The sequence below is a fragment of the Mustela nivalis genome, assembly GCF_964662115.1.
Source record: "Mustela nivalis genome assembly, chromosome: 15".
Taxonomy (NCBI): Eukaryota; Metazoa; Chordata; class Mammalia; order Carnivora; family Mustelidae; genus Mustela; species Mustela nivalis.
Genome location: NC_139034.1, coordinates 8,896,052 through 8,908,401, shown reverse-complemented (window position 1 = coordinate 8,908,401; position 12,350 = coordinate 8,896,052). Strand labels below are relative to the sequence as shown.

At 37.5% G+C, this 12,350-nt stretch overlaps 2 protein-coding genes and 1 pseudogene across 3 annotated transcripts in view; 2 read left to right on the top strand and 1 right to left on the bottom strand.

Moving 5' to 3' along the window:
• Window positions 1-12,350, top strand: part of LOC309848526 (ral guanine nucleotide dissociation stimulator-like) — a 438,233-nt gene that overhangs the window by 378,514 nt on the left and 47,369 nt on the right. The window lies entirely within an intron of this gene.
• Window positions 1-12,350, bottom strand: part of LOC309848891 (uncharacterized protein) — a gene marked incomplete at its 3' end in the record, with an annotated part of 339,926 nt that overhangs the window by 295,460 nt on the left and 32,116 nt on the right. The window lies entirely within an intron of this gene.
• On the top strand, window positions 5,801-6,702 carry LOC309849143 (BAG family molecular chaperone regulator 2 pseudogene; annotated as a pseudogene). Its single transcript has one exon. The product of its transcript is annotated as a BAG family molecular chaperone regulator 2 pseudogene (transcript).

The window sequence follows — 12,350 nt, the reverse complement described above, 5'->3', positions numbered from 1 at the left end:
TCTCTACCCTTATCTGCCTTTTCTTTCTTAAACAAAATCTAAGGAAATAAATCTCAATAAACTGGTTTATGTAAGATTTATGAAAATTAATATACTACCCTATTCTAAGGACATTTGTATATAACGGAAGACAAAATGAAATATTAAAGGAACAAATCTTTAATTAATTTAAGATACTGCCAAAGAAAGATATCTGAGTGGACCAGACTTAACAAGGAGATTTTCCCATACTCCCAGTACTATAAGGCATGGAGAGATGCCTCTTTGTAGAGTTTAACCTGCTGGCATGAGAGTCTCTAACAGAGGAATTCAGACCTTCCTCCCCTAACAAAATATGCATTTTTCTCCCTCAAAAATGATCAGGAATCCATCAGCCTTCCTGTTTTTTCCATTATCAATAGTACAACTCTCTATCACTAGATAGATTATAGCTAGAGGAAAATGATGTGAATAGGTCTGCATGCGGGGGGATAGGATTACCTATGGCAGCAGATTTGGTACAGGTTAGGAGGTATGGCAATAATGCAGGAAGGCAAAACAGAAAGTTCCTGCAATGGTAAAGATAAATGGTAATGAGAACTTGAACGAATGTAATGAGTAGGAACAACCAAATGAGGGGTGGATTTGAGCAACACTGCAGGATGTTCAAATAATAGAGAAACAAGAGGGCGAGGGGTCAGCATATCAAAACCAGCACAGATATATGGAAGAAAAAAGAGCTACACATGAATTTTTCTCACATTTCCCAACAAAATACAACTACATACCTTATAATTCAAGATTAGCTTCTCAATCATAAATATAAGAATTCACTGATATTTTCTAAAGCCCAAGTTTAGTAACCCATTTATTATTGTACTCTGTGATTTATCCTCTGTGGAGAAATAAAATATCTTGCAAGATTTACAAAAAAATGTCCATCATCTGGAAGAGCTGTAGTCTCAGACTCTAACCTTCTGTTTTGCAGCACAAAGGCACTGGGCTAAACAACCAGCAAAGCTTCTTCCAGCTCAATCCTTCCAGCACAGCACAGGACAGGGAGGGTGGGTAGTTTGGAGGAAGGAAGTCTCATCACTGTTTAAAAGTAAAACACAGCTATGGTCAACACCTATGGCCCACCCTGTCTGAAATACTGATGCCCAGTAAGCTAAGGAAAAACACAGTGTAGCCAGAAAAAGATTTGAGATGCAGGCAACTAAAATAAGAACAAGCGAAAACAACAAGACCATGAGGAGAGGACAAAATATTAGGATTTTTGTTGTTAGACAATGGCCACATGACTGATGCCATGAAGAGACAAAGAGTGTAAATTAAACAGGGTTTAACTCATGAGAGCAATTTTAACATAAAAAAGGAATGACTGAGGAGAGAGTTATAATAGCCGATATTTATTGAGGGCTTACTATATATCAGGCATGCTATTAACTGAGATGGGGAATTATCAGATTCAATCAGTTACTAGTTGCCTGATTCAAATCAGGCAATCTGATTCCAAACCCATAATTTTTTTAAGTACATATACTTAAAGTAAATATGCAGAGGTTCTACAAGCCAAAATATGCACAAACTCATATATGTTCATATAAATAAATGTATGAATGACCCGGAGGGAAATTATTTTTTTCTGTTCTTAGTTAGCATCGTAGAGGCTAACTTCCAGAAGAAAATAGATATTTCTATTTGTATTTAAGGGCCAAAATACTAGGGAGGCCTCGTATTTTTAGTTTCAAGGGAATTTACCACAAATTTGCATTTTCATTTTTATATTTACTATGATAAAATGGGGCCTTCAAAATCAGCATTTCTTTTTAACTCACAAAATCCAAATAAATGTTTGCTTCTGCATTCAGTATCAAAATCAACATAAAACTGTACAGAATCTCAATTTTTGAGATGTTCCTCAATCTCTAAAAGTTTCTTGGAAAACATTTACTCATATTTGCCATGGGGCATAAAATTTTTACAAAGTTCTGACTGCAACCTTCATATATGAAAGGGTGTATAAAGAAATGCTTTAACTATGCTTGCAGCTTTCCTCTGGGACTTTAAGGTATTAAAGGAAACTTCATGTTATTTTAATTTTTTTTCAAAGATTTTATTTATTTGAGAGAGAGAACATGCACAAGTGGGCAGAGGGGCAGAGGGAGAGGGAGAAACAGACTCCCTGCTGAGCAGGGAGCCCAGCTCAGGTCCTAATTCCAGGATCCTGGGATCAGGCCCTGAGTCCAAGGCGGACATTTAACTGACTGAGCCACCCAGGCACCCCAACAATCCTAACTTACGATGCCTAGTAAGAGAAGTTCACTTATGTTACAGACAATATAATTATGTTCCAACTATGTAAAGGTTATTAGTATTACTTATTAACAAAGCATTCATTAAGAAAGAAAATCAGTAAGTGATAGACAGTAGAATGAAAACAAACAACAGAGTTATCTAGCAGAAACAGAACAGCATTCATGCTTTCCCAACTCCTAGAGCTCTGCAGCAAACTATTTTAATGGAAAGGAAGACCTTCAAAAGAGTACTGGAAAAGTGAATATTTAACAACTCTCCCTCAAATTAAATTTTTAAACTTTGGTTCTCAAACCCAATACACCTCCATCTAAAAATTCAAATTTTTGTGTCTTGGTTAACAATGGCAGCAGCAAATATCACCTACAGAGTATTATAGTAACCCCAACAACCTTGGTTGCTGTTTCCATGGGAACAGTCCAAATTAAGAAAACCTAAGAGTAAAACATAATGTATTTAAAAAAGCAAAACACATTACGTTGTTTTTCCCTATCAGTTAACTAACATGGCACATAACAGGTACATAAATTAAGCACTAGAAAGTTCATAATTCATTCAACAAACATTTGCTAGTCATAGGCTGCATGCCAGGCACTGTGGTGGGGAGAGGGTTACTGTGGAGAGCTAAACAGACAGTCCCTGCCCTCACAGATCTTTTTTTTTTTTGTTTTGTTTTGTTTTTTTTTTTTGTTTGTTTGGTTTTTTTTTATTTTTTTTTTAAAGATTTTATTTATTTATTTGACAGAGAGAAATCACAAGTAGTCGGAGAGGCAGGCAGAGAGAGAGAGAGAAGCAGGCTCCCTGGGTCCTGGGATCGAGTCACAGATCTTAATCTAGTACAAAGGTCTTAATTAGCCAGTGTCACAAATATATATAAAACAATAAAAACACAAGATCTATCTTTAGAGGAGCCCAACAAGGAAGTTCAAGGTAAGGCTTCCCCGAGAATGTGATGTTTTAGCTGATATGTGAGGAAGGTCAACTGAAAAGTCCTTAGAGAGCATGAGGAAAAACCTGGGAAATCTGCAGGGGTACGAGTAATCCACAAGGTGCTGGGAACAATGTTAAGGACTTGGATGTTTGTTCTATAAACAAAAAGAAAGTATTGAAGGGTTCTAAGAAGGACAATGATGAGATGAGATCTGTAATTTCCAACACTTATTCTGGATATATTGTGAAGCAAGAATTAAGGGGAAGTCTGAAAGAATGGAGGGAGTCCTGTTAAAAAAAAACCACGAGAGTAGTCTGAGAGAAAAAAGAAAACTTGAATTAAGATGCTAGCTGTATAGAGCAGGAATGATTAGCAGGCAGGTAAGGACTGAAGAGACTCCCACATTATATTATACCTATAAGATAAAGAGCCACAAAAGGAAAAGTATCTGGGGGAGGTGACATCCTTCATAGCATGATAACAAAATACATACCTGGTTGTTTCAAAGACACCATAACAGACCCAGAATCAAACCCACAATCATTTCCACCAAAATTTGGTCCTCCACTGGAGAATGGGCTCACCATATAGGCACTTCAGCCAGAAACGCAAAGGGACTTTTGATACTGCCCTCTCCCTTACCTCCCACACCTAACCCAGTATAAAGGCCTACCCATTATTCTCTGCATAATTCTGCTCTGGACTTCACTCTCCAGCTTTTATTTCTTAGCACAGTCCTCATGGATTTCACTTCTCTATTCCACAGATTCTCTATTCCTTTAAAGTGTCATGCCCTGTTTTGGCGCAAGGAATTTGCAAATGTTCCATCTGCAATACTCTTTCCCACTATCCTCTCCTAGAGAACTTCTTGTTTTTTTGTTGTTGTTGTTTGGTTTGGTTTTGGTTTTGGTTTTGGTTTTTGGTTTTTTTTTTTTTAAAGATTTTATTTATTTGACAGAGAGAGAGAGAAATCACAAGTAGGCAGAGAGGCAGACAGAGAGAGTCAGGGAAGGAAGCAGGCTCCCTGTGGAGCAGAGAGCCCGATGTGGGGCTCGATCCCAGGACCCTGGCATCATGACCTGGGCCAAAAGCAGAGGCTTTTACCCACTGAGCCACCCAGGCGCACCAACTCCTTGTTTTTTAAAATGTGATGTCTAAAACAAAGAAACAAAAAATGTTTCATGTGGCACCCAAGACTAGGATAGACCCCTATTACCTGGTCTTGTAACACCCTTGTGTTTCCCTCTTAGTACTTATCAAAGTAATTATTTATCTGTATGATTATTTTATATGTCTCCCCCACAGAATGGAAGCTCTGTGAATGCTGGGCTCGTGTTCTGTTCAGCATTACAGTCTTAGCACCAAGCACACCAACTAGCACACAGGATAAGGTCAATAATTTTACAAGATGGGATTGGGAGGGAGACAAACCATAAGTGACTCTTAATCTCACAAAACAAACTGAGGGTTGCTGGGGGGAGGGGGTTTGGGAGAAGGGGGTGGGATTATGGACATTGGGGAGGGTGTGTGCTTTGGTGAGTGCTGTGAAGTGTGTCAACCTGGCGATTCACAGACCTGTACCCCTGGGGATAAAAATATATGTTTATAAAAAATAAAAAATTTATAAAAAAAAAACCAATAATTTTAAAAAATTAATCATTAATTCAAAATTACTGATAAATTACCCAGGATATATAAAGGAGAGAAACAATTTAGGCTAGGTTTACATATCTATATGAGAACAGAAAGTGTATTTAACAGGAGTAAGACAGTCTTTTTCCTCAAAGAACTTCCAATCTAGTCAGCAGACAACCATCACACAAGCAAAATATGCATAGAGACCTAGAAGCCTAACTGCAGGATCATTCACTACATAAAGAACCCCTAAGCAACACTGCTTATAGATACAAACTGAATGATTATCTCTGTAGGATTCTTCCAGCTGCAACTGACAAAATCTGACTGAAATTGGCTTAAAAAAAAAAAGTCAGGTGACTGGACTCAGTACTCTCTCTCTCTTGCTTCCTCTGGACACACAGGCTGTATGAGCCTGAAGTTGGGAAACTTCTTACCACTCCTTCCCTCTACCCCGACAATTAAAGAAAAAACTAAAAAGGCATTATATAAGCAACATGCAATACATTCCCAGAGAAACCACACAATGTATAATAATCTATTTAAAGACACTGCCACTCAGTCCCACTTTTTTCTTGTCTTTTCTTTTTTTTTTTTTTTTTTTTTCTTTTTTGTGGCAGAGGTGGGGGGTGGGCAGAGGGAGAAAGAGAATCCAGAGGAGGTTCCATGCCCTGCGTGGAGCCCAAAGTGGGTCTCAATCCCACAACCCCAAGATCATGACCAGTCTGAAGCCAAGAGTCAGAATCTTAACCAAATGAAACACCCAGGTGCTACCTACTTTTTGTTTCAAAAAAAAGGGAAAACTGCCAATAATCCCAAAGAAAGACAACTGTATTAATGAGCTACAATTACCTCTCTGTACCCTGACTCCTCAAATAAGGCTATGACTTAGTATAATTAAAAATATAGATAAATACCTCCCGGGCCGCCCTCCGCGGGCGTCAGAGGGAGGCGGGCGCCCCGCGCGGTGACGGCGACGCCTGCAGCCGCCGGACTCTCCACTCGCCGCCGCCGGAGAGGCCGGTGACCTCTTGGCTGCCCCGCCTAAGAGGCTCAGATGGCTCAGGCGAAGATCAACGCGAAAGCCAACGAAGGGCGCTTCTGCCGCTCCTCCTCCATGGCCGACCGCTCCAGCCGCCTGCTGGAGAGCCTGGACCAGCTGGAGCTCAGGGTGGAAGCTTTGAGAGAAGCAGCAACTGCTGTTGAGCCAGAGAAAGAAATTCTCCTGGAAATGACCCACAGCATCCAAAATAGCCAGGACATGAGGCAGATCAGCGACGGAGAAAGAGAAGAATTAAATCTGACGGCCAACCGTTTGATGGGACGAACCCTCACCGTTGAAGTTTCAGTAGAAACAATTAGGAACCCCCAGCAGCAAGAATCCCTAAAGCATGCCACCAGGATCATTGATGAGGTGGTCAGGAAGTTTCTGGATGATCTGGGAAATGCCAAGAGTCACTTGATGTCACTATACAGTGCGTGTTCATCCGAGGTGCCACCTGGGCCTGTTGACCAGAAGTTTCAGTCCATAGTAATCGGCTGTGCTCTTGAAGATCAGAAGAAAATTAAGAGAAGATTAGAGACTCTGCTTAGAAATATTGAAAACTCTGACAAGGCCATCAAGCTGTTAGAGCATTCCAAAGGAGCTGGTTCCAAAACTCTGCAACAAAATGCAGAAGGCAAATTTAATTAGTTTTGAAACAGAGGAGCACTCACAAATAATGACATGAAAATGATTAAACATTAGTTCTTTGTGTTAGTTGTAACATTTGATACCGATTGTTGTTTCACATGAGGAAAATACTCCAGTGTCATCAGTTTTGTGAAAAACACAATTAAAACTAGAAATATTTAAAAAAATATATATAGATAAATATCATTGAAGCAAAGAGAAACAAAATAAGGTTTATATAACTAATCATGCATGAAAAAACAGGCCATAAAAAGTTCCAATATCAATTAATATTTTTCCAACAATTTATTATGAAAATTTTCTAAATTTAACATTTTTTACAGTGAATGCCTCTATCTTACAAATACACCACTAACATTTGATGTATTTGCTTTATCACGTATCTACCCATCCTTCCCTCCAACATAGCTTTTTAGGTACCTCAGAGTATAATGCAGAAGTCAGTATGCCTCTTTCTAAATGTTACAGCATGCATATCATTAACTGAAGTTTGATATTTGTTTGTATTTTTTCTTTAGAGGTAAAATTAATATCTGTGCATTGTTTAAAGTATATATTCATTGAGTTTCTAACCAATGCATGCATCTATGTAACACAAACCTCTATTAAGATGTGGGACATAATCATCACCTCAGAAAGTTCCCTCATGTCCCTTCCTAACCACAACCCTGATTTTTTTTTTTACCATAACAGATTAGTTTTGCTTATTCTAGAATATCATCTATATGGAAACATGGAGTACATACTCTCGTGTAAGGCTTCTTTTATTCAGCATCCAAGTTGGGGTATATATTAGCAGTCTGTTCTTTTCATCCCTCAGCAGTACCCCCACTTTATCATGCTACTTATTGGTGGACAACTGGGCTGTGTCTAGCTTTTGATTATGAATAAAAGCTTCTATGAATATTCTTGTACAATTCTTCCTATGAGCATATGTTTGTGTAAATACTTGAGAGTGGAAGACTTGGGACTCAAGATACATCTATGCTTGGTTTTATTTAAACACACAGTGGGGGGACACCTGGGTGGCTCAGTGGGTTAAAGTCTCTGCCTTCAGCCCAGGTCATGATCCCATGGTCCTGGGACCAAGCCCCACATCAGGCTCTCTGCATGGCAGGGAGCCTGCTTCCTCCTCTCTCTCTGCCTGCCTCTCTGCCTACTTGTGATCTCTGTCTGTCAAATAAATAAATAAAATCTTAAATAAATAAACACACAGTGGGGCACCTGGGTGGCTCATCAGTTAAGCGTCTGACTCTTGGCTTTAGTTCAGGTCATGATCTCTTGGTAATGGTATAGACCCCGATGTCAATCTCTGTGCTCAGCATAAAGTCTGCTTCAGATTCTCTCTCCCTCTCTCTCCCACTCACACTCACTGTCTCAAATAAATAAATAAATAAATAATAAATAAATAAAATGTTAAACACACACACACACACAAACTGCCAGATCTTTCTCAAAGTGGTCATACCATTTTAGGCTCCCACCAAGAATATATGAGTGGTTGCTCCATATCCTTGCCAACATTTGATACTGTCAGTCTTTTTAGTGTTAGCCATTGTGTTGTAGGTGATTAGTTAACACTTCTGAGTTGCAATGATTTATAGATTATTATAGCACAAGAATAACTGAGAGGTACATAAAATAAAGGACAATATTAAGAAAAATTACAATATTATAAATTTTATATAGAATTTTATATAAACCTTTTCCCACTTTCTAGACATCACATGATTGAAAGTATACTTCTTTTTATAAATTTTAACTTTAATGTATTTTATTTTAATTAATTAAAATTAATTTAATTATTTTATTTAATTCTAGTAGTTAACATACAGTGTTAAATTAGCTTTAGGTGTACAATACAATGGTTCAACAATTCTATACATTACTTAGTGCTCATTGTGATAGGGTACTCTTAATTCCATTCAGCTATTTCACCCATTCCTCTACCCACCTCCCCTTTAGTAATTGAGTGTGTTCTCTATATTTAAGAGTTTGTTTTTTAGTTTGTCTTTTCTTCCGTTTTGTTTCTTAAATTCCACATGGACGAAATCATATATTTGTCTTTCTCTGATAGACATATTCCACTTAGCATTATACTCTCTAGATCCATCCATGTTGTTGAATTTTACAAGATTTTGTTCTTTTTCTTGGTTGAGTAATATTTCTGTGTGTATTTGTGTACATACACACATATACCACATCTTCTTTATCCATTCATTTTTCGATGGACATTTGAGCTGCTTCCATAATTTGGCCATTGTAAATAATGCTGTAATAAACAAAGGGGTCTACATATCTTTTCAAATTAATGTTTTTTAACTCTTTGGGTGAATACTCACTAGAAAATATACTTCCATTTAGTTGCCTTGGGAAACAATTATGCTGTCATATGTTAGCACTTTTACTTAGGAAACTGACGTAAAAATACTAACTTTTCCTTCTGTTCATCTCTTATTACTTAATAACTTCAACAATTCATGGTTCACCTAACAATCCATAATTCAGGATTAATAATATGAATTGAAACACGTTTGTTAAACAGAATAGTGTGGAAGTCTCCCTTTAAAACCTAACTCCTATTTTCTATTACTAAAAGAATGTCTTCACCTTTCCCAACATAATTCCATTTTGGAACTGTAGTTAACGTCTTTCAATTCAGTTCTAGGGGGACAAGAGCAGCATCTGATGCCACCCTTTAAAATACAAACAAAAACACACCTTGGTACAATTACATATTCTAAATTAGCTTGTAAAAGCTGCATGGCTATCCTAGAAGCAAGAGTAAATCATTACTTGGATATATTAGGACCATTTCCCATTGGGCATGCCCACGTAAGTGATGCCATTAGAGAACTCAGCCCGTGATTATCCCAGTCAGTAAACTGCCATCTGCCGATGACAAATACTAACAAGAGCAGCTTGTGGAATCCACCAGCAGCGCTTGAACAGGCAACCAGCTTCAGAAATGGCCAGATCTCTCTTTTCACGTACTTGTACCTGCACATATACGCCTAGCAGCAGCCAGGCCCTACACAGCTGTTTTTTATTTTCCTCCTATACAAATGCCAGCAGCGGGGCACAAAGTTTTAAGAAATGCTTCCGAAGTAGCCCAATGTCATTATACCATAGAGTGATGAGTAAACTTCCATTCAGTGAAAGAAAAGGATCCTCAAGTATCCTTCCACCAGAAACTAGATGTCCAACTGTAATTTTAATACACATATATCTTATTAATACCACTCTGCAAAGCACAGGTTTGCTTCTCTTATGTTTTCTAAAATGTTTTCCTTGCTAAAAACATAGATATTTATATAAAAAGGAAAAAAAACCCACAGCACACAATTAACTATTTTTGGCATGCTGTGCTGTGGTACCAGCAAGGAGAGCAAGCAGAGCCAGGGGAGTCGTGCATGGGCTAAGTCAAGTGCACACACGCTGCAAATGCTATTCAGCTAATGACTACTACTACTCTATAGAGCCACCCGAAACTGAATGTGTTCCACAAAACGAGTTGTTTCCTCAACTTCGGTCTGTCTGCTCTTCATTTCAACAGCTGTCACCCATATGGCTACAAAAGGTATGGGTATGATAGTGCTGAAAATGAAGGAAAGTATCTCTCTAACTTTAAATGAAACCTTTACTATATAGGCTGAGGCAATTTCAAGGAAACAGTTGGTAAAGATTAAGAAACAAGTGGGTAAGGAGGAATTAGGGGACGTCCTTGGAGAGTATCAAAAATGATTATTAATCCACTGTACGTTTCACTATAGATTAGGAAAACTCTCCAAAATTATCAATGGGGACAAGAACAAACAGGTATATACCTGGTAGAAGAGAATACGTATTTTTCTTACTCTTGCTTGCCTGTTTTCCAGATTTTCTAAATTTCTATCTACTATTCTACCATTTAAGTATTTTAATAATAATAGTTATTCCACAAATAAAACTGTTTTAAAAAAGAAAAAGAAAACCTAACACTTCAAGAATCACTAAGAAGAACATTTAAGCTATGACAATGTTACTCTTCTTCATAGTAACCCATTTTCTTATGCTTGCACCTAAACTGTGGAGATGTGTGTGTGTTGGGTGTGTGTGTGTGTGTGTGTGTGTGTGTGTACAATTCCTTGTCCAAAAGCATCATACAAAATAAATACACAAACCATGCAGGTAAACATCTCACTAAGTAACCATCATTACAAAAAAGATTTGACAAAATAAAATCAGAGTCCTTTTACTGATAGCTCATTACCAAAATCAAGGTAACTCTACTTTTTAGGTGCCAATCTCTGCGAAGAAGCAATTATTATCTCCCCCAAAAAACAAAAGTCCAGGACAAGATGGTATCACTGGTAAATTCTACTGAACGTTTGAAGAAAAATTAATACCAATCTCCTGAACTCTTCCAAAAAATAGAAGAGGACAGAACATTCCAAACTCATTTTATGATGATGGTATTACCGTGATACCAAAACCAGACAAGCACACCACAAGAAAAAATTAGAGGACAACACTCCAATAAACATGGATGCAAAAATCCTCAGCAAAACATTAGCAAACCTAATTAAATAGCATGTTAAAAAATTATAGATCATGATCAAATGGGATTCATTTCAGGTATGTCAGGATGGTTCAACTCCACAAACCAATCGATGTGATAAACCATATAAACAGAATGAAAGGTAAAGATGACCTGATGATCTCAACAGAGATGATCATGTGACAGAAATCCCATGTGACAAAGTTCAATATCCATTTATGGTAAAAACTCTCAACAAAGGCAATACAGAAAGACTGTTCCCTCCACGTAATAAAGGCCAGACATGACAAGTCCATTGCTAACATCACATTCAACAATGAAAAGCTGAAAGCTTTTTCCTCTAAAATCAGGAACTCCAGTTTCTTAAATGCAAAGTGGTGACCTCATGGGATTACTGTCATAATTAACAGCTGAATGAAAGCAGCCGATTGGTTTGTGGAGTTGAACCATCCTGACATACCTGAAATGAATCCCATTAAAGACTGGAACATAAGATCTGAAATTCTACAACTCAGGAGAAAACATAGGTGATAAGCTCCCTGACATTTGTCTTGGTGATGATTTTTTGGATCTGACACCAAAAGTAATAGCAACAAAAGCAAAAATAAACAAGTGGGATTATATCAAACTAATCTGTACAGCAAAAGAAACCACCAGCAGAATGAAAACATAACTGATGGAATAGGAGAAAATATTTGTAAATCATGTATCTGATAAGCTGTTAATATCTAAAATTAATTATACAAAGAACTCTAAACAACTCAATAGCAAAAAACCCCAAACAATCCAATTTAAAAATAGGCAGAAGATCTGAATAGAAATTTTTCCAAAGATGACATATAGATGGCCACAGACACATGAAAAGATGCTCAACATCACTAATCATTGGGGAAATGCAAAACACAAAGAGATATTACTTTATGCCTGCTGGAATGGCTAGTATCAAGAAAATAAGAAATAACAAGTATTGGCAAGAATGTGGAGAAAAGGGAACCCCTGTGCACTGTTGGTGGCAATGTAAACTGGTGCAGCCACGGTGGAAAACAATATGGAGGTTCCTCAAAAAATTAAACATAGAAATACTGTATGATCCAGCAATTCTACCTCTGGGTATTTATCTGAAGAAAATAAAGATACTACCTCAAAAATATATATGCACTCATGTTCACTGCAGTATTGTTTATGATAGCCAAGGTATGGAAATAATCTAAGTATTCACTGAAGAATGATGGATAAAGAAAATGTGTGTACATGCA